Source organism: Stenella coeruleoalba (assembly GCF_951394435.1).
Source record: "Stenella coeruleoalba genome assembly, chromosome: 5".
NCBI lineage: Eukaryota > Metazoa > Chordata > Mammalia > Artiodactyla > Delphinidae > Stenella > Stenella coeruleoalba.
In genome coordinates, this window is record NC_137150.1 from 88,728,275 (window position 1) to 88,749,888 (window position 21,614).

General features: G+C 37.3%; 1 protein-coding gene across 3 annotated transcripts in view; it reads left to right on the plus strand.

Annotated features, from left to right (window-relative positions):
* MORC1 (MORC family CW-type zinc finger 1) overlaps positions 1-21,614 on the plus strand; it is a 351,409-nt gene that overhangs the window by 25,970 nt on the left and 303,825 nt on the right. For all 3 annotated transcript variants that reach the window (XM_079922605.1, XM_079922604.1, XM_079922607.1), the window contains exon 2: positions 14,524-14,634. The gene's annotated coding sequence lies outside the window, so the exon portion shown is untranslated. The remainder of the gene's footprint in view (positions 1-14,523; positions 14,635-21,614) is intronic.

Genomic DNA, 21,614 nt, shown 5'->3' on the forward strand with positions numbered 1-21,614 from the left:
GTTTTAAGTACTATAGCTATTATAAGGCACATTGGCTAGAACTTGGCTATTTGATGGAATTCTGAGCTTTCAAGTTGAATTTCAATCTTGAATGTATGTCTGTTTCAGGAAAGATGGAGAGAAACTTTGGGGTGAAATGTATAATGAAAAGTATAATGTAGAGATCTAAGAGGAAACAAATCTTAATAAACTTAAGAGAAAGAGGCATTGCTGAGAGATGTAGGGAATATGTTGCTTGTGAATGTGATCCAAAAATTTAGACATACTTGATGCTACTGGAGACTTGGCAGTGAGCTAATGATTGTTAGTGCCCCATTATTATCCTGGAAAGAATTTAATTTGGATTGTTGTCAGTTAAGGTGAATTTTATACAATATATACCAAGTAGTGAATGTTAAATCATGTTACCATGGAATATAATGGGGCTATGAAAGAGAATGAGATAGCTTTACTGTTATGAAAGCTATCTGACACATATTAAGTGAAAGAGAAACTTCTAAAATAGTTTCAAGATTTACTTAACTATATTTTCTAATTGAATCTTAATGCATCAGTATGTTGTAAACTTTATCAGTTAGTTTTTGCTGCTTAATGAACCGTCCCCCAAAACATAGACACTGAAAACAATCCCTGGGCAGTTCTTTTGGGGGGGTGTTTAGGTTCAGGACACCTCACTTACACTCTGGAGAGTACACACTACTTGGTCTAGGGGGACTCCCACTCATAAATGTGGAAGTCGGCTCCATGTCAGCTGGGCAATGACCACATAAGTTTCACCATCTCGCAGACTGGCCCAAGCTCCTTCCTATAATGGCCAGAGGGTTCCCTGTAGCAAGAGGAGGCAAGTCTTAATGCACAGCTCTTTTTAACCCTTTGCCTAAGTCACATTTTCCATTTTCCAGCTGGCCAAAGCTAGTCACACAGCCAAGCACAACATCAGAGAGGAAGGGGACTTCCCAAGGGAGGGGTGTAGAGAGATGTGAACTAATTAGGGCCATTATCACTATAATCCTACCACAAAGAACTCATGTGCATTAATACAAATTTGAAAATACCCCATTTTTTGTTTTCATTGATTAAAGTTTGAGAAAAAAATTTCTTTCGAGAAACTGTGTTTTTTTGTGAACTACAGTTCTTCTTTTGTGTAATTAAAATGAGACTCTTTGAATCTAGGCCAAGAGGCTCTCTAAACTTAGAGCCACTGTGGTCCAAAGTCAAAGTCTATTTTAGCAGAAGTCCAATCTGGAAGTGAGACTACGTACAACAAATGTGGTTGGTTAACCTTCATTTTAATTTTTTGAATAGAGAGTTCATTCACACAGTTCAAAATTCAAGATACCAGAGTGAAAATCCTCAGTCCTCTATCCACTTGGTTCTCTCCCCAGAGAGAATCAATGTTGGAGGTACTTAAATGGTCTTCTAGAGATGCTTGTGCATATGCATAGGAACATTTATATGCATTCCCTTTCAAATATGATTTAGAACCCTTAGTCTAGTTCCCAGTCAGGCTCTCAGGAAGCCAGGGGAAAGAAGGCAAAACACCATGTGGTCGGTCTTTTGAAAAAATGTTACAAGTGAATTAACAAGTAATTGAAAATGAGTGTGGCATCAGAGTTGCCATGTTATTAATCTATAATACTAAGCGTTCACTAGCCAGGGAAGGAGATGAACAACTCAGTGCAAACACAGCTGACCTTCTGCTATTTATCATCTACTGCATGAAGGTAAATTAGTGGATATATGATCAAAATTATAAGTTACCTAACATTAAAGTGACCTTAGATTTTAAAAAAAAGAGAAGGAGGCTTTCTAAAAAGACCACACTTTCCTGTTAGCAAAATATACTTTCTGAAACTCTAAATATAAGCAGTAAATGTTCCATAAAGTTTATTCCTATTTTAGAAATTGAACTTGCCCTTCAAGTTAGACAGTGGTATATGAGGTAATGAAATGAACAGTTGCCTATTTGTTGCATGTAAATGTGTGTTATTGAGACGGCTCAAGAATATTTTCCACCTTCGCTATTGGATTATGATCCCCCCATGCCTAGTAGATAGTAGGTATTAAATAACTATGTCTTTAACATGTGAAGGAATAGCTTATACATAAAAAATCAAGTGATACTTAAGGGGGCTAGATTTCTCAGTCTTCACTTTTTTCCCACTAGATACGACTAACAGCAAAAGAAGGAGTATCATGAAGATGTTTAACCATGAAATGTAGTCATTAATAAAATTCCCACAGGTAGCGAAATTTCAGAAAGACAGAGCACTTATCTGTAGTCTTCTTCAGCTTCCCTGAATTTTAAAGGCATAGTAAAAAGAATATTGATGTTGAAGTTAAACAGAGAAGTGGTCAAATTCTGGTTTCACCACTTAACAGCTGTGAGAAGGTAGAGTGCTTACCCTTCCTCATCAGCAAAAGGACAGTGATGTTTCTTACCAGGCTGGGTTTTGCTTTGTGAGAGAATGTCTGTAAAACTCCTTGCAGAAAACAGATCCGTAACAGTAAATGGTAGCTATTATTGTTATTCTTAGCAGACAGGAGAGAAAGTGTGGAAAATGAAGGAGAGCCTACACCAATATTAGGCAGGAACCTTGGAAAATTATGAAGAGTTTATAGCAGGAACTGAGATAGCACTTTGTTACCTCCGGTAGCAGTTTTCTCCAAAATATCCTGACCGTTAAATAAATAATCTTAAGCTTTTTCTCTCATTTAACTCTCCTGCTTGATATCTCTTTATCTCCCTCTGCCAGTGTCTTAATAGGAAGTTCATGTCTGTTCATAATCTGTTATTTTATTTTTTTCAAATTTCCCAGGGCAAAACCTCTACTCCTGCTGCCTGGCACTGGAGATGCTCTTCTCCTTGTCCACTTCTAGGCTTCAGTGCCAACTGTCTTCCCACCTTGCCCTGTCATCTGCACTCACCTTTGCCAGTCCCCATCCCCAGTAAAAAGACGGAACAGCAATGCCCTCCCACATAAGAGTTGAGAGCTGATTTTCATGTTTTCTGAATTCTTTTTTTGTAATTTAACTTTGCATTAGGAGTATCACTTGTCTTTTCAATAAGAGTGTTTCCTCAAGGTGGTGACTGTTCTGTTATATTTCTTGGTGTCCAACCAGGATGCTAATATCTGTAATTTATGTTTCTTAGAGAATTCTACAAAGAAGTCTGCAGGTCCAGTTACCCCTTTTATGATAATTTTGATAATGCATCTAAGGAATTAGGACTTTTAAAATCCAAAAACCACATGGGTCTGAGGTTCCCTCAGCTATTTCTGCCTAAAGGACTATTTTCTCTATGTATTCCACTGTAAATCAGTCTATTTCAGGAGCGCCCCCTATTGGGCAAGTGGCTGTTAGAGCACATCTGTTAATTTAAGGATAGCCTCATTTCTCTGTACCAAAGTTTCAGTCTACAAGCAAAAACAGGATGCTTAAAGCAATGATGCAACCCCAGTGTAAATTAGTAGTGTTTTTTTTCCTCCTAATCCCACTATGCCCCGAAGGCTCTTGATGACTTTTTTCTTTCTTTTTTTATCCTGCAACCTTACCAAATTAATTGATTAGCTTTCGTAGTTTTCTGGTGGCATCTTTAGGATTCTCTATGTATAGTATCATGTCATCTGCAAACAGTGACAGTTTTACTTCTTCTTTTCCAGTTTTTATTCCTTTTATTTCTTTTCCTTCTCTGATTGCCATGGCTAGCACTTCCAAAACTATGTTGAATAATAGTGGCAAGAGTGGACATCCTTGTCTTGTTCCTGATCTTAGAGGAAATGGTTTCAGTTTTTCACCATTGAGAATGATGTTTGCTGTGGGTTTGTCATATATGGCTTTATTATGTTGACATAAGTTCCCTCTATGCCTACTTTCTGGAAGATTTTTAAAATTTATTTACTTATTTATTTATTTAATTTTTGGCTGCATTGGGTCCTCGCTGCGTGCGGGCTTTCTTTTATTTGTGGTGAGCGGGGGCTACTCTTCGTGGCGGTGCACAGGCTTCTTATTGCAGTGCCTTCTCTTGTTGTGGAGCATGGGCTATAGGTGCGTGGGCTTCGGTACTTGTGGCACGCAGGCTCAGTAGTTGTAGCATGCATCTCTAGAGCACAGGCTGAATAGTTGTGGTGCACAGGCTTAGTTGCTCCGCTGCATGTGGGATCTTCCCAGACCAGGGCTCGAACCCATGTCCCCTTCATAGGCAGGCGGATTCTTAACCACTGTGCCACCAGGGAAGCCCCTCTGGAGGGTTTTTATCATAAATGGGTGTTGAATTTTGTCAAAAGCTTTTTCTGCATCTATTGAGATGATCATATGGTTTTTCTCCTTCAATTGGTTAGTATGGTGTATCACATTGATTTGCGTGTATTGAAGAATCCTTGCATTCCTGGGATAAACCCCACGTGATCATGGTGTTTGATCCTTTTAATGTTTTGTTGGATTCTGTTTGCTAGTATTTTGTTGAGGATTTTTGCATCTATATTCATCAGTGATATTGATCTGTAATTTTCTTTTTTTGTAGTATCTTTGTCTGGTTTTGGTATCAAGGTGATGGTGGCCTCATAGAAAGAGTTTGGGAGTGTTCCTTCCTCTGCAATTTTTTGGAAGAGTTTGAGAAGGATGGGTGTTAGCTCTTCTCTAAATGTTTGGTAGAATTCACGTGTGAAGCCATCTTGTCCTGGACTTTTGTTTGTTGGAAGACTTTTTTTTTTTTTTTCTCTTTTTTTTTTTTTGCGGTACGCGGGCCTCTCACTGGCGGAGCACAGGCTCCGGATGCGCAGGCTCAGCGGCCATGGCTCACGGGCCTAGCCGCTCTGCGGCATGTGGGATCTTCCTGGACCGGGGCACGAACTCGTGTCCCCTGCATCGGCAGGCGGACTCTCAACCACTGCGCCACCAGGGAAGCCCCAATGGTTCTCTTTTAAATGAAATTATTTTAATCCTAACTGAGCATATAAATATTCAGTGACTATAATTGGATTAAATTGGAAAATTGGATTAAATTTTACACCATTGCTAATAGCCGCAAATACTGATATGGTCCTTCATATCACCCCCACTCCCCATTTTACTGATAAAAAAACTGAAGCTCAGAAAAATTGAGTAATTGGGACTTCCCTGGTGGTCCAGTGGTTAAGACTTCGCCTTCCACTGCAGGGGGTGCGGGTTCGATGCCTGGTCAGGGAGCTAAGATCCCACATGCCTTGCGGCTGAAAAACCAAAACATAAAATAGAAGCAATATTTTAACAAATTCAATAAAGACTTTGAAAACTGTCCACATCAAAAAAACCCAAAATCTTGAAAAGAAAAGTTAAGTAATTTACCCTAAGTCATCCAACTATAAATGGTAGAGCCACAATTCAAACCCCAAGACACTGTGAACCCAGTTATTTATCTTAAAAACTATTCTGGAAGAGAGCATATCTGTTTGTGAGATAAGTTACTGAAATTAAGATACCCCTGCAGTTTAGAGTGTATTATGCAAAGGTAACATGGAGGCTGCTGGTGTCACCTTATCTTTTGAGCAGAGACCTTAAGTAGTTATCCCTGTAATGGAATTGATTTAATTAAAAATCTCTTTTGTTCATGGCCCTGCTTATAAAATCTCTGTAAATAAGCACTTTTGCTAGGTGTTAAGTTTCTAGTACATACACTTAACTAGAGGTGAGGTTGAACAATTATATGACTCCCGTTTCTCTTCCACACTCAGCATCACATTAGCACAGGTCTTCCCAGTTCCCACTCTAATGCTCTAATTCAGATCTTAGGGCATGCAGAGTTTTATATGGATAATTTGTTTTTTGACACATCTAATTTCTGTATTTGTTTATTACATTATTTTAGCAGATTATGGTAACTATAGTAACATTTTGTCATTCAGTGTCCCTTGTGTAAAGAAAATGTTTAAAAAATTGTATTACCCTGTTATCTTTTTTTTTTTAAAGGCTTTTTAAAAATTTATTTATTTTTGGCTGCAGTGGGTCTTTGTTGCTGTGCATGGGCTTTCTCTAGTTGTGGTGGCTTCTCTTGTTGCGGGCATGGGCTCTAGACGCGCAGGCTTCAGTAGTTGTGGCGCGCAGGCTTCAGTAGTTGTGGCACACAGGCTCAGTAGTGGTGGCTCACGGGCTCTAGAGCATGGGCTCAGTAGTTGTGGCACGTGGGCTTAGTTGCTCCACAGCATGTGGGGTCTTCCTGGACCAGTGCTAGAACCCGTGTCCCCTGCATTGGCAGGCGGATTTTTAACCACTGCACCACCAGGGAAGCCCTACCTTATTATCTTATAATACCATGCAGCCACTAAAAAAGATTGAGGTAGATAGATATTCACCCTACCTACCACCACCACTACCACCAGTACTACCACCTCCACCTCCACTATTACTGTTACTAGTAGCAAAATTTGCATGGCAGTTGGTTTGAGTTAGGTAATGTTCTAAACTGTTCATGTGTATTAAGTCATTTAATCTACAGGCTATCTCTGAAAGGATATGCAAGAAACTGGTCATCGTGGTTCCTCTGGAAAGGGTGTCTGGAGCAACTAGAGTCTGACCTAGAGATTTAGTTTTCACTGAATCCCTTTTTATTGGTTTGAAATTAACATACACATTGCATTGTATTTAATTTTAATGTAATGAAAACTTCATTAATATTAAAAGAATATGAAAATAGAAATAGAACATAGGTATGTAGCAAAACAGTAAGCAGCACATGTTCACTATGGCTGCAAATTGTTGCTTTTTAAGAAATATATTATGGCCGACACTAAAAGGCACAGCTCAAATATTCCTTCAAGAAAAATCTCACTGCCCATCTATAAGTAGAGAAGTTAGCTGACAGCCTCCAAGTATTCAAGCTGAGCTCATTCTCTTTTTCACGCGCCCTGTTAATGACTGAGTGAGGTGGTGGAACAAGGGCCAGGCCACTTCCTCCCAATGTCAGTCTCCTCTAATCTTTGCTCCAGAATTCCTACCGGGCTATTCTGCATGGCATTGTCAGGTCTGCGTGACAGTCTCCCAGCTCCCTCTGACTAATCCTGTGTCCTGCATTCTTCTTTCACAGGTTTTCCTTCCCAATAACCATTTGCATTCCTAATTCATTCTCAGTTCCTGCTTCCCAAAAAACTGAACCAGCACATACATTCAAAAGGATGTAGAGGAGGAAAAATTCTCTTCTACCCTTTTAGGATCTCTGGCTGCACCTAAGATTTAAACTGACATAAGAGGAAAGATTAATGGGAGAAAAGCATACAAGTTTTATTGTTTTTACATGTACATGGAGACCTTTATTAGAGAATGAAGACCTGAGGAAGTGGCCAGAGCAGAAAGGTTTTATAACTTTTAAACAAAGAAATGATAAATGTGTGAGGAAATGGCAAGACAAAGGAGTTTGGAGCAGGGCCAGTTAATTGTGGGAAGTGACTAGGAGACATATTGGGGTGCAAAACTAGGGTTTGTACATTTTGCAAGTTTGTACAGATGCATTTCAGCGTCGATTCCCAGTCTCTGGGGATAAGGATGTTCTTCTCTTCCTGGTGCTGGGAGGGCACTTGTACCCTCATGGGAAATTTTATGGCCTGTTTTTAGGTAGAAAAGGGTAGGTCAGAGAGCCCTTCCTGCATCTACTGTTTCTCAAATGCTTTGAACTCAGAATAATTAATATGTCAAAGTGACATATTTTGGGGTGCATGTCCTGAACTCCTTCAGGGACAAGGACAGGACTGGAAGAAAATGTAGACGATTCCTCCCTTCTCTTAAAATTTGTTACTTCATCTTTTTCTCTTCTATACTGTTTACTTAATCATGCATCTGTGTAGTTTAAATGCACACACATAGTTTAAACATATGTACATTAAGAATCAACCAGTTCCAAAAGACTTGCTAAGATCAACAGAAGTCTCTAGTTCTTCTACTCCATTTTTCTTTCTCCAGAAGAAAATACTTTTAATACTTTAAGTTGATTTTGTTTGATTTTAGCCTCTATATTGCTAATTAACAGGCTTGTATTGCTGCTTGTTGACTTTTTATTTTAGACTTTATTGGCTCTCTACTATGAAAAGATAAGGATTTTGCTCTCCTCTTCCTTCCTATGTCCACTGTGCATAAGCACCTTCCAAATGCCTCAGTGCTTTAAATAACACTGTATCATAATATCAGTATTTAATATTCACATTATTATGACTGTGAAAATGCCATTCACATCACAACCATATAGAAAACTATCATTGCTTTTCCTTATGCCATTTTCTGTTTTTCCTGAAGTTGATTCTTCTTGTTTTTTCTTAACTGGTGGCATTTCTGTACCCTTGGAAAACTAGGGTGGAATAAGGTTTACAAGAAAGTCTCTGGAGTCAGGTTGCCTGTGTTTCAGTCCCAGTGCTCCTCCTTACTAGCTGTGTGACCTTGAGCTAGCTAGTTAATTGGCTTTGCCTTCTTTTTCTTATCTGTAAAATAGGGGCAATCAGTACATCCATTGCATAAGGTTTAGATGCAGTGTGCTTAGAAGAGTGTCTGCCCACATAGGAAGCATTCCATAAATGTTACCTATATTACTAGTCACTAATTCAACCCCAACACTCTGTCAGTTTGTCTGAGTCTCTTAATATGTTCACTCACCACAGTAAGTCTGTCAATTTCATCTTAGGGGAAGTGTCTCCCAGATTCTTCCAACCTGCCCCCACGCAGTAGTGTTCACCCAACCTAGGATGGACAGTGCAAACTCTTATTCAGGATTTCCATTGGTGAAATAAAATTCACATTTTATTGCAAGACAAGAAAAATTTAACATAAAATTTCTTTGCTCATTTGGGCCTCCTCCCTCCCATTGTGCATCCACATTAACCAGACCTCCTCAGGAAATAACTTTCCTAACCTTTTTTCTTAATGTCATCAAGGGTCACAACTCCTCAAGAGATAAACCTTTCTTCTTAATCTTGTACGGGGCCACGAATGACCCACGACCCACTACTCACTTTATACCTGTAGATCTGGATGGTGTAAACCGTGTTTAATGTACAGCCCTCTGTCTCAGAAACTTATGTAACTGTGCTTTGACCTCTAATGGGCAGAGCAGTTCTCAGAGCTTTCTGAGAGACTGTTCCCAGGTTAAAATCCTCAGTTTGGATAGAATAAAAATTTCCATTTCTTTCTTAAATTGGCTGATTAATTTTTTGTCAACATCTTTTACCTTCATCTTCCCTTGTTTTTGATTTTGATCCTTTCTCTTCTGGACTCCATATTTTCCTCTTTGTTGGCCTATGACTATTTTAATGAAGAATATCTTATAGCTTCCTGAGAAAGAGTTTTCTGGGAAGTAATTTTTTTTTAAGGAAATTGCATGTCAGAAAATGTCTATATTCTATCCTTACACTAATTAATAGTTTCATTGGATATATAATTCTAAAAGAAAAGTAATTTGTCTTCAGAATTATGAAGGCATTTTTTTCATTGTCTTCTCGCTTCCAGTATTGCCATTTAGAAGTCTAAAGCTATGCTAATTCCTATTTTTAAATATGACTTTCCCCCCCTTTTCTAGAATACTGTAGGTCCTTCTCTTTGACTTCAGTTTTCTACAATTTCACAGTGATGTGTAATTAAATTTTAAAAGAGATTTGTCACTTTCTGCACCATTTTGCTCCTTGCTTTTTTTCACTAAGTATATCCTCAGATCTCATATATCAGCTGTCCTTACTGGAAAGCCTGTCTCACAAAGCATAGTAAACAGAGATGGCAATGTACTTTTAGGGCAAGCTCCATCATGAGTGATAGTGGGGTTATATGGTACTTTTAAATAATTTTTCAAAATGTTTACTATATTTAGTAAAAGAAAAGGATAAACCTTTCAAACAAATTGTTTGAAACAAACCTTACAAACAAACAAAACTTACAAACAAATTGTACACACTAAATATGTGCAGTTATTTGTCTATCAATAATACCTCAATAAAGCTTTAAAAAAATGTAGGAATTTTGGGCTGACTTCAGGTCACACTTGTTTTTATTGCCACTGCTTTTGTCTTGAATGTGACTGACAAAGAGCCTGCATAAGGATATAAATGCCTATTCTGCTTTTATTTTTGTTTGTTTTTGGCCATTGCTTTCCTTGTGTATTATCTTCAATCTACATAACCCTTGAAGGAACATTTTCAAGTCATTTGTTCATTTAGTTACAGTCACTTAACAAGGCACACAGAAAGGGCAGAAAATTTCAATAAACTGAGAGCGCTGCTACTAATCTCATGAACTGTCTGGCGTACTGAGCGTAGGTAACAATGTCAACCTGAATATTAAATATTAGTATAGCTCCTTTTAAAAATAAAAATTCTAATATTTTATGCCTATACTCCATTGGATTGTTTTGTACACATCCAGGGGCAAACACCTCACTCTGAAGACAGGTGCTCCAGAATATCCTATTCTTTTGGCATATAATTATGGCAGGTTCCCCAAAAAGTATAATGTTCCTGGTATATGCATGCTAATATAGTGCCTGCTTTTTATATTTCTCTCTTAAACTGTTATCACGTTTTGTCTCTCAGACCTTCACACCTGGTATTTTTACAAGCTATGAAACCTTTGTGTTTTGAAGGTAATTGACACGTGTTCAATCTTTTTTTTTTTTAGAAGATGTTTTGTATTTATTTATTACACGGATAAAAAGATTTTCATTTTTTTTTTTTAAAAAGATGTTTTCACGTGTTCAATCTTAAGGTGTATAAGACACTATGCTAGTACCGTAGTGTTTCTTTTTTTAAAAATTAATTAATCAGTGCAGATTCTGATTCATTATGTCTGGGATTAGGCCTGTGGTTCTGTATTTCTAATAAGCTCCCAGGTGATGGCAATGATGTTGGTCTATGAAGCACACTGAGTTCTACTGTTGGAATGCAAAGATGTGCATAATCAGGCCTCCACCTTTAAAGGATTTATAATGTCATCAGGGATGAGCAAGGGCATGAATAGAATACCCCAGATTTATGTAATTGTGATATAGCTCTCCTTTTTTAGTGTCTTTATAGTCCTGTTCTCCTCAAGGTCACCAAATTTTACCTACCCTCTTGGACAGTTAGCAGCATGTTCCATGTGTTTCAAAACTCACCTGCATTCCCTCCATATACCCTCCCTGAGATTTTTGCTCTTTGAGAATTAACATATTGATCATTATTTTAAAATATGTTAATGTATATTAATGTTTAATCCCTTTCAGATATTATATTGAAATTTGTACCAGGTTGTCTGACGACATAAGCCCAAAATTTCGATGGTAGGAGAAATTATAAGGACTGTGCACATGCTGGAAAGTAGATTGTGAGAGAGTCCTAGAAGCTGGGAGAAATCTGCCATGTAGTTCTATGATTAAATACTCAGGAGCTATATACATAGCATAGTCCCAGAAATTAAACATTTCCTGAATGAGCGGGACCATGGGACTGATATACAAGGAACAAAAATGCAAGAAAAGAGTGCTGTTAAACCTCTAAATGGACTCATGAAAGGATTAATCATCAGTGATAAATGTTCATTGTCTCCAAAGAGCTGAATGTGTTGTGCTATTCTGAGCAAATTCCATCTATCACTGTTGACCCATAATAGCTATCCATCTATAACACTGACTGGTGAGGCTCTGCACCCGCCGAGGTCAACTTTATGACTTGCTTAGCTCCAAGTTACCACAGTGGCTGTTGCACCGTCACTATCACCAAACATCCTTCTCTTCATCATAATTGCCAACACACAAACACACACACTCACTGCTTCTTCATCCTAAAGCAAAAAAGAGAAATATGGTGCCATGGTTCGTTCTCTCTAGGTATGCCTGCTAAATTTAACTGAGCAATTAAAATATAGGCTTTCAAGTCTAATCAATTATTGAACACTGATTGAGTACCAACTCTATAAAAGCACTTTGTTAGGCCCCTGGGGGACATGAAGATTTGTAAGACCTGGTTCCCACCTTCACATAGCTTACATTCTAGTTGTTTGGATAATACATAACCTTTTGAAAAATCCACTATGAGCAACTGACCAAGTTTTTTTCACCTTTGTGTTTCCCTACCTAGGAAAAGTGAATGGTAGATAGTAGGTGACAAAAATGTTACTGAAGAATGGTAATTAAATGATGAAATTAAGCAACAGTTTTAGGCAACAATGAAGTACTCTCACAGGACATGAAACAACTAATTTTAAAATGAACTTTGTGTATAATGATATAGGAACAATATTTCTCAAACTGGGCCCACAGGTTTCTTCAAGAATATTTTTTATTTTGTAGATATATGAGAGACATACACATGAGGAATTTATATCCAGTTTCATGTTTGTATGTATCTAACTGACAATATAATTAAAATGATTTAAAGTAATGTTAGGGGTCCTCAGAAATAGTATTATTTATTATTTATCTATCTATTTATTTTTTTATTTATTGGCTGCGCTGTGCAGCATGCAGGATCTTACTTCCCCAACCAGGGATCGAACCTAGGCCCCCTGCAGTGGAAGCACAGAAGCACTGGCCCACCAGGGAAGTCCCAATATTATTCTTTTAATATTATTAAAAGAATAATTCATATTATTCAATGCTATTGAATATTATTCAATGCCATGTATAGATCTTATTTGAATTCTCTTTCAAACAAACTGTAAAGTATCTTAAAAATCATAAGGGACTATACCCCAATTAAAAAAAAAATAAGGGAAAATTATTTATTTATTTATTTATTTTGGCTGCACCTGGTCTTAGTTGCGGCATGCGGGATCTTCGTTGCGGCATGCAAACTCTTAGTTGCGGCATACGTACGGGATCTAGTTCCCGGACCAGGGATCAAACTCAGGCCCCCTCTATTGGGAGTGTGGAGTCTTACCCACTGGACCACCAGGGAAGTCCCGGGAAATTTAAATAATTACTGGATAGTTGATGATCCTAAGAAATTATTGTTATTATTTTTAGGTGTGATTGTTTTCTTTTCAAAAGAATTTTTATCTTTTAAAAATCCATACTGAAGTAGTTATGAATGAGATGATGTGACGTCTGGGATTTTCTCTGAAATAATCCAGAGGGTGAGTGGATATTATGTGGAGGTATAGATTGTGGTAGGCAGAATAGTGGCTTCTCCAAAATGTCTGTGTCCTAATCCCCAGGAATTAAGGTAGCAGTTGGAATTAAGATTGCTAATCAGTTGACTTTAAAATAAGATTATTCTGGATTAACCATTTGGGATCAATGTAATAACAAGGGTCCTTGTATATGGAAGAGAGAGGCAGAGTCAGAGTCAGAGTGATGCACTGTGAGAAAGACTTACTTGACTGGTCATTGCTTACTTGAAGATGGAAGAGAGCCATAAGCCAAGGAAGGTGGGCAGCCTCTAGAATCTGGAAAAGGCGAGTAAACGGATTCTCCTATAGCGCCTTGAGGAAGGAACTCATTCTGGTCAACACCATGATTTTAGCCCAGTGAGACCCATTTTGGACTTCTGACTTTCAGAACTGTAAGATAATAAATTTGTCTGGTTTTAAGGCTGACATAACCCTGATACCAAATTTAGAGTGTTTCCTTCTATCACCACTTTGCTTGAAGTTTTTTTTTTTGCTTTTTAGTCATAATTTGTTGAATTTTGTCAACTGTTTTTTCTATATCTATTGAGATGATTTTTTTTTTTTTTTGATTTTCAAGTGTTAAACCTTCCTTGCATTCTTAGGATAACTCCAATTAGGTCATGATATATAATAATCCTTTTTATATATTGCTAATTTTAATTTACCTTTCTTTTATTAAGGATGTTTGTGTATGTTTGTAAGAGCATTATAGTGGCCTTATAAAATGAGTTGGGACACATTCCATCTTCCTTTATTTTTCAGGAACAGTGTATAAGATTAGTATATATCTTACCATATAGTTGTTCAATATAGTTTCTGGGAGGGTACAAGTGCTAGAAATTCCTGTACTGCTGTCTTGCTAACATCATCCTGTTTTCACTATTGGTTTTTAAATACTTATTTATATTTTAGTGGTTGTTTAGGGTTTACATTATGCATCTATAACTTGTCCCAGTCTACCTTGAATTAATACATAACTTACACTAAGTTAAGTGTAGTCAGAATCATGTAACCCTATATTTCTACTTACCCCACTCATTCTTTTTAGTGTTATTGTCACATATTTTAAACCTACATATGTTATAATCCTTAAAATACAGTATTATAATATTTGTATTAAACAATCTATTGTCTTTTTAAAATTAACATTTCCAGTGCTCTTCATTTTTCCTCCTACTGAGCTAAGTTTCTATCTGGTGTCATTGCCCTTTAGTCTGAAAACTTTTCTTCATTATTTATTGTAGGACAGTTCTGCTTGTAACGAACTCTCCTAGGGTTTTGTTTGTTTGTTTTGCTATTGTTAATTCTCCAAAAATATACTGACCACAAAATATGAGCAAGACACTAATGGTCTAATGTATTCTTCATAAGGAAAGTCATTTGTTTTGATACTGTTTTCAATTTCCATGTTGAAATACTTTGCTTTTATTATAGACTGAAAAATAGATAGCAACAGCAAGTCAGGATCAACTAAAACTAAAAGCCACGAAGAAACTGAAATTCAAGTAATTTCATAGAAAAGAATGGTGATTCATTCAAAGAAATGTAAGTAACAAAAAAATCCTATTTAAGTTATTGACATTATCACTTTCTTTACACTTTATGATTTAGAATTATAACAGTTTTTTGGGGGGGCGAGGGGGCGTGGCACACAGCTTGTGGGATCTTAGTTCCCTGACCAGGGATTGAACCCTTGTCCTTGGCAGTAAATGCGTGGGGTCCTAACCACTGGACCACCAGGGAATTCCCAGATAACAGTTGTTTTAACAAAGCTATTTACAGAAGGAAGCAGTAAATAGCTACTGGTTTAAGGCCAGAGTGGCAGGTGATTGGTTCAGTGTTTTCACAATTTTAAAATTTCTCAAACAGGTTTATGTAAATAAGAGATAGGCAGAAATTTCAAATTATGTGTGTGTGTGTTTGTGTGTGTGTGTGTGTATGTGTGTGAGAGAGAGAGAGAAGAGAGAGAGACTTCTCCTCAAATATAAGTGGGTCAAAAAATGTCCCTATGGCACCTTATTTCTAGGTTAAGAAAGTTGTATTGTTGTTTTTAATAAATGGTGTTTTCAAATGTATGGCTTTTGTCCCTTCCTAGTCACTGTAGAAAATGAACAAGCGTATAAGAATCATAGCAATTACTATCAATCTTTTTGGCCTAATTAGTTCTTTCTTAGGCATAAAGCTAAACCTGGCACTATTTGTTATTTTGTCTTGTCAGATATATTACAGTTTAAGGTGAAATGCAAAGATTTATGATGCAAAAGTATTATAATACATCATCCCAAGAATGCTGGCTGCTTGCCATTATAGAAAGTATTAGGGATGAGAAGTAACTGGCCAATGAAGTTATAACCTAGATTTATCAGCATCCAATAATCATAGGCACATGTTCATTTATTTACAGCAGAGTCTGTATTTTTAGAAGTATCTTTGAAATTTCTTTCCTCCTCACTTTTATGATTTATCCAATTGTCCATTCCATTATTATTATTTTAAAATATTTATTTATTTATTTGTGGCTGCACCGGGTCTTAGTTGCAGCAAGCAAGATCTTCGTTGTGGCATGTGAGATCTTTTAGTTGTGGCATGCGGACACTCAATTGAAGCATACATGCAGGATCTGGTTCCCCGACCAGGGATTGGACCCGGGCCCCCTGCATTGGGAGCGCAGAATCTTACCCACTGGACCACCAGAGAAGTCCCCACCATTCCATTATTATTTTTAGAGTAAATATGTTGAAATTCTAATTTAATTCATGTATAAAGACTGATCCTGAGTAATCAGATGGATATGTCCTCTGACGTGGGGATAAATTATGCCACATAGTGACTGAAAATAGAATTAACCCAGAAAGTGATTTTGACATAAGACCTCATTTTTTTACAGAGGTTATTTCAGTCCCAGACTTTGGGGATGAGTCAAAACAACTCACAATGGGAGGAGTGAGGGAGCAATTTCATACTGAGTAGATTCTGCAGTATCCAGGCAGATTGATTGTTAGCAGGAACTTTTGAAAAATCAGGTCATGTTTATCAATCAACAGAATTTAATGAGCATTTCCTTTTTTGCCTGACACTGTTGCAAATACTGTGGGAAATATAAAAATATCTGTAAGACAAATAGAGGATCTACAATCATGCTGGAGAAATAATACAATTGTTAAGAACAATTAAATGCTAAATTTTGTAGTAATATACAAATGTAGGTTCCATAAAGAGAGGCCTTTTGTGGATTGGAATAATTAATAAGGTTTTACCAAAGGAAATGGGGAATTAGCTGTATGCTTATTAATCTTGGTTCTGTTCTGGGTGGGATGACTGTAAAGCAAAATAAATAAACAACCAAACAACCAGATTTGTTGGTAGAAATGACTTATAATGATCTAAGTAGGGTCAGTTTAAGCCTTCCAGGCGTGGACAAATAAAGATACAAGATAAATTTCAAGAAGATCTGATTTTTATCTCATTGAGATAAAAGAGAAGAGGTGTTCAACAGATTAAATTCTGGGCTGTGCTAAGCTATTGTATTAGTTTTCTATTACTGCATAACAAATCACCAAAAATGTAGCAGCTTAAAACAGCACATATTTATTAACTTATAGTTTCTCTGGGTCAAGAGAAACTATGGGCATAGCTCAACTTGGTTCTTTACTTAGGGTTCAAAAGGCCGCAATCAGGATGTTGACCAGGCTGCATCTGGAGGCCCGAGTGGAGGAAAATCTGCTTCCAAACTCATTTAGGTTATTGGCAGATTTCTGATCCTTTGACTATAGGACTGAGGACCGCAGCTTTTTATTGGATGTTGCCTGGAGGCTGCCTTTTGGTCCTAAAGGACACTCATAATTTCCTACTACATGAACCTTTCCACAAGTAGTTACACTGTGGCAGTTTGCTTTTTCTGGACCAGCAGGCCTTGGACATGGTCTGCTACGAGTCATATGTTTAATGATCTTAAGTGATATATTCATCTATTTGTCTATCTAATCTATATATATGCCATGAGTCTCCTAAGATATAGATGGATAGATAGATAGATAGATGGATAGATAGACAGATAGATAGGGTAACCTAATCATGGCCGTGACATCCTGTGACCTTTGGCATATTCTTTTGGTTAAAAGCAAGTCACAGGTTCTTCCTGCATTTAAGGAAGGGAGATTAACTCATTAGGTCTCACCTTAGGGTGTGTCCACCTAACTAATAATATATTTCTACCATATTTTATTGCACTAATTAACAACTCAGCACTTTAGTTGGTGACCTTAAATAATCTCTTTTCACTAAATCTCAGTGTTAGGACACAGTTTTCTATATGTCTCTCACATTTCTGCACATCTTCTGAGCAAGAGGCATTAACTTCCTTGTTCTGTTTGCTCAGATGTTTGTATAGCTATTGTCTCCCTCCAGGGCAGATGACAGATTTGTTTCCTGACCCGGGTGATAAAGATAGTTTTTCCTTCTTGTAAAACATTAGGCAGGTTTGCTAGCATCCTTCTTATAAAACTGAGGGTTTTCTAAACTCAAAATTCCTCAGCTGTGACACAAATCCTCTGCATGTCCAGCATCCACCTGAGTTCACATCCTCATACCCCCATGGGACTTGGGGAGTAAATGGTATCGACTTGAACATGAAGCTCATGTTGCCTGCTGTGCCCTGGGCACTAAAGTCCTTTGTCTCTGACCCGGATGTCTCCTGTCTTCTACTAGCATCTATGAAACTGCGATCAGGCTAAGCAGGGCAATATCTCAATCCCTTCACAATTTTTGACACTCAATTTTCCTCTATGTAATTTAAGAGATTAGAGTGAGATTATTTCTAACATTCCTTTCATGTTTCATCGTTGATATTCTAATACTCTAACTGGCTTTGTCATTTTCATCATTGGCATAGAAGAACTCAACCATTTTTGTACTTGACTTCTTTAAAGGGTGTTTAAACACTCCGCAATAGTATGGAAATAGTAAACATTATTTAAAACTACCGTTTGCAAATAAGGAAACTAAACTTTAATTTGCTGGTACTGCTAATGTGAGGCATTTACTGTTTGGCAAACAAATCTATTAGGATACTGGTTTTACTGAGGTTCTGGTGCTCATCCCTTAGCTCATGTTTTTGTTGTAGTTTTTTGGCTTATGGAAACATTGTAAAATTTCATTCTTTGAATTTCTTTAAGTTGTGTATCAGTCTGAAATATTCCACATCCTGTGTTTTGTTTCAAACTTTTCCTTTCTCACATTTGCAAACATTAACTTGTCTGTGACTGTTAATTAGCATTTCTTGATTGATATTTTTTGTTTATTGTGAAAAAATGAAGTGCTTTGGCAGGGGATAGAATTGTAGTGAACCATCGAAGAGGGTTGGAGCCTGAGAGGGCATCCTGAAACAAACTCGTACAGGCAAAGTGCACAGATATAATAAGTAGGTTTTCCACAAAGTCAGCAAAGGACCCACAACTGCAGGTGAGACTAGCCTGGTTTTGCTATTTTCTTCAGCTATAATTGAACGTAATAAACTCAAAATTTAATTTTTTACTGCATATGAAAAATTTATAGACTTCAGAAATAGCTAATACATATTTTTCATAGAAGATTATATTTGGCTTAATATTTTAAAACAAAAACCCCAACATAAATAAAAAATATCTAACATTCTGACATCACAGTTTGTGCCACACGTGAGCATCCTATAAGTGTGAGTGTGAGCATGTATGTGCATGTGTGTATCGGCTTGTGTTTGCATGGAGGTCAAAGTGACAGTGTACCCTTACCTCCACCTAAGGGTCCAGGTTTTAAGCAAAATGACATTTCACTGGAACCATCCTTTCTCCTCCCCTCTCAGCGTCAAATGATGATGATGGTGATGACAACCATGATGAAAATAAAATGATGGTGACAGCAGTAGTTACAACAACAGCTAACGTTTATCGAAGTCTCTAATGTGTATCAGGCATTATTCTATATGCTTTACTAGTGTTTCATTTAATCCTTAAAACAGTTTGTGGATTGGATATTACTATTAAACAGATTTTCATGAAACTGTAGCAAAAACAACTTGTGTAATTTTTCCAAATTAAAATAATTTTCAAGTAGTGTCAGAACTTTATCCTAAGGATAACTTCTCAGCAGCCTGGGAATTTTTTTTTTTTTCAGTTATGAGCCATGACAGAGACAAGAAAAATAAAACAAAACAAAACTGAAGGTTGAATTAGTAAAAATGAACCTAATTTAGATACCTAGAAATCTATTGTTGTTGGTGGTGGTTTTTGGCCGCACGGTGAGGCTTGTGGGATCTTAGTTTCCTGACCAGGGATTGAACCTGGGTCCTCCGTAGTGAGAGCGCAGAGTCCCAACCACTGCACCACCAGGGAATTCCCAGATACTGAGAAATCTATTAAAAGTTCCTCTTATCATTAATTTGGAACAATGAACAAAATAAGAAAAAATTACCAAAGGAAGTTGGATAAGGTTAAACAGAGAGTGCCAGAGACCAAGAGCTACATCTTGGTCTTCCTACGTGTTAGCCTCTCTGGCTGTGTCAGTTCAGAAACTGTCAGATCAGTTTCAGGAGCATTCAGCATGCCACAGTTCCTCTCATGATTTAAAGCCCTCTCTAAACTGCACATTCCTCTCCTAATTTCCACTCCATTTTTCTGCTCCACTTGCCAGAAAAAAAAAAAAAAAAAATCCCCCAAAGAGCTGCCTATGCTTACTATCTCTACCTCCTTGATTTCTCCTCTCATCTCACTCCAGTATTCCCACAGAAACTGCCTTTGCCAAAGCCATCAGTGATGTCTTTGTTGTCATCTCCAATAGATATTTCTGCTTCTTATCTTACTATACCTCTCAACATAATCTAGTGAAGTTGATTATTATTTTCTTCACGAAACACTCCTTCCTTTCTTTGTAACATCATCCTTGCCTGATTGGCCTCCTTTCTCACTGGTCACTCTTTCTCAGTCTTTTTTCCTGCCCTCTCCTGCATGAACAAACTCACATCAAGTTTGTTCTCTTCATCTTTGTGCCTATCCCAGTGCTTAGCTCATAAGAGCACTCAATCAGTATTTGCTGGATGTGTGAGTGAAGAAGTGAATGGATAGATAAATGAATAAATTAATAAATGAAGTGTTATGGATGTGCATAGGTAAAAGAGCTTAATTTTGCCTGAGACAGAAAAAATTTTCTGAAGAAGGTGAAAATTGACCTGTCTTGAGACATAAGTCAAGACTTGTCTAGTGAACAAATAAAGTGTTCATTTCCAGAAATGAGTGTTCCTACAAAATTAACCTATAGTGTACCATTTCTTAGGAAGCTATGGGAGAATGTTCTATTCCAAAAGGAGAAAATAGACTAAGAAGGAGAAAAACATGAGATCCAGTAGGTCCGACACAAGTGAGAGGAAAAGGAAGTCTCCTGGAAGATGGATAAGGGAGACGCTATGATGATGGCTGGGCAACAGGCCCAGGGATGAGCAGTCCAGAGTGGACCAGGAGGGCAGAGCGCTGCAAGAAGATGAATCTGGTGGAATGTACTTCTACCAAGGAAAATGAGTCTGAGAGGTACACAGAAATCCAGGTTAATTAAGAAGGGGTAGTTATTAAATAGAGGTAAAATTAAAAGATGTAAAAAAAGAGCATCATGGTGCAGGTGTAGATGGTGTTCACACAGTCATAATAATGCAAATACTGTTTTATTTAATTAAAATTATGGTTAACTCTCCTGGAAGGATTAAAGAAAGGGAAAAGTCTGTGCTTTGGGAAGGGATAAGCATGAAAGGGAACTAAATTCTCATGTTCTGTTATACATAGGAAATTCATTAAAAATGACTGAAATTGAAAAAATTAAGTAGCATTATAAATATATTATTTAGAGATAAGGAGTTAAATGCTAAAAGAAAAAGCCAAAATAGTTGGAAATGGTTGCCTCTGTGGAAGATAATGGCGGGGTCAAGTGATTACTTATTTTCGTAATAAACCATATAGAAGTATTTGGCATTAAAAGGTACGTTAAAAAGAATAAAATTAGGCAGAAGAGAGGTTAAACAACGACATTAACATAAACAATTCAGTCCTCAACACTGGGTTCTCAGTGTTGATGCCAAAACCCTTGCTTCGATGTGGAAAAGTTTTAAAAAGAATTGGTGGAAAGTTTGAGAGTTTTGTATTTAATCTTTATAAAAATAAGTGTCTGTCAATTGATGTAATCTCAGAGGGTGATGATGTGACCATAGCCAGACCTAACTGGAAAAAAAGTTTACCTGCCCTTAAGAAAATTCAGCTGGTAAATATCATCATATAGCTTTCAGGGCTATTTGCAGTTGTGTCTTGGTGGTAAAGTCAGAGACCGCTCGGAGACCACATTCTTTATTTATGTATTTATTTTTTGACTGCCCTGCCCGGTTTGTGGGATCTTAGTTCCCTGACCAGGGACTGAACCCGGCCCCAGCAGGGAAAGTGCCCAGTCCTAACCACTGGACCACCAGGGAATTCCCCAGAGACTGAATTCTTAATATAATCTTCTTCATAGTA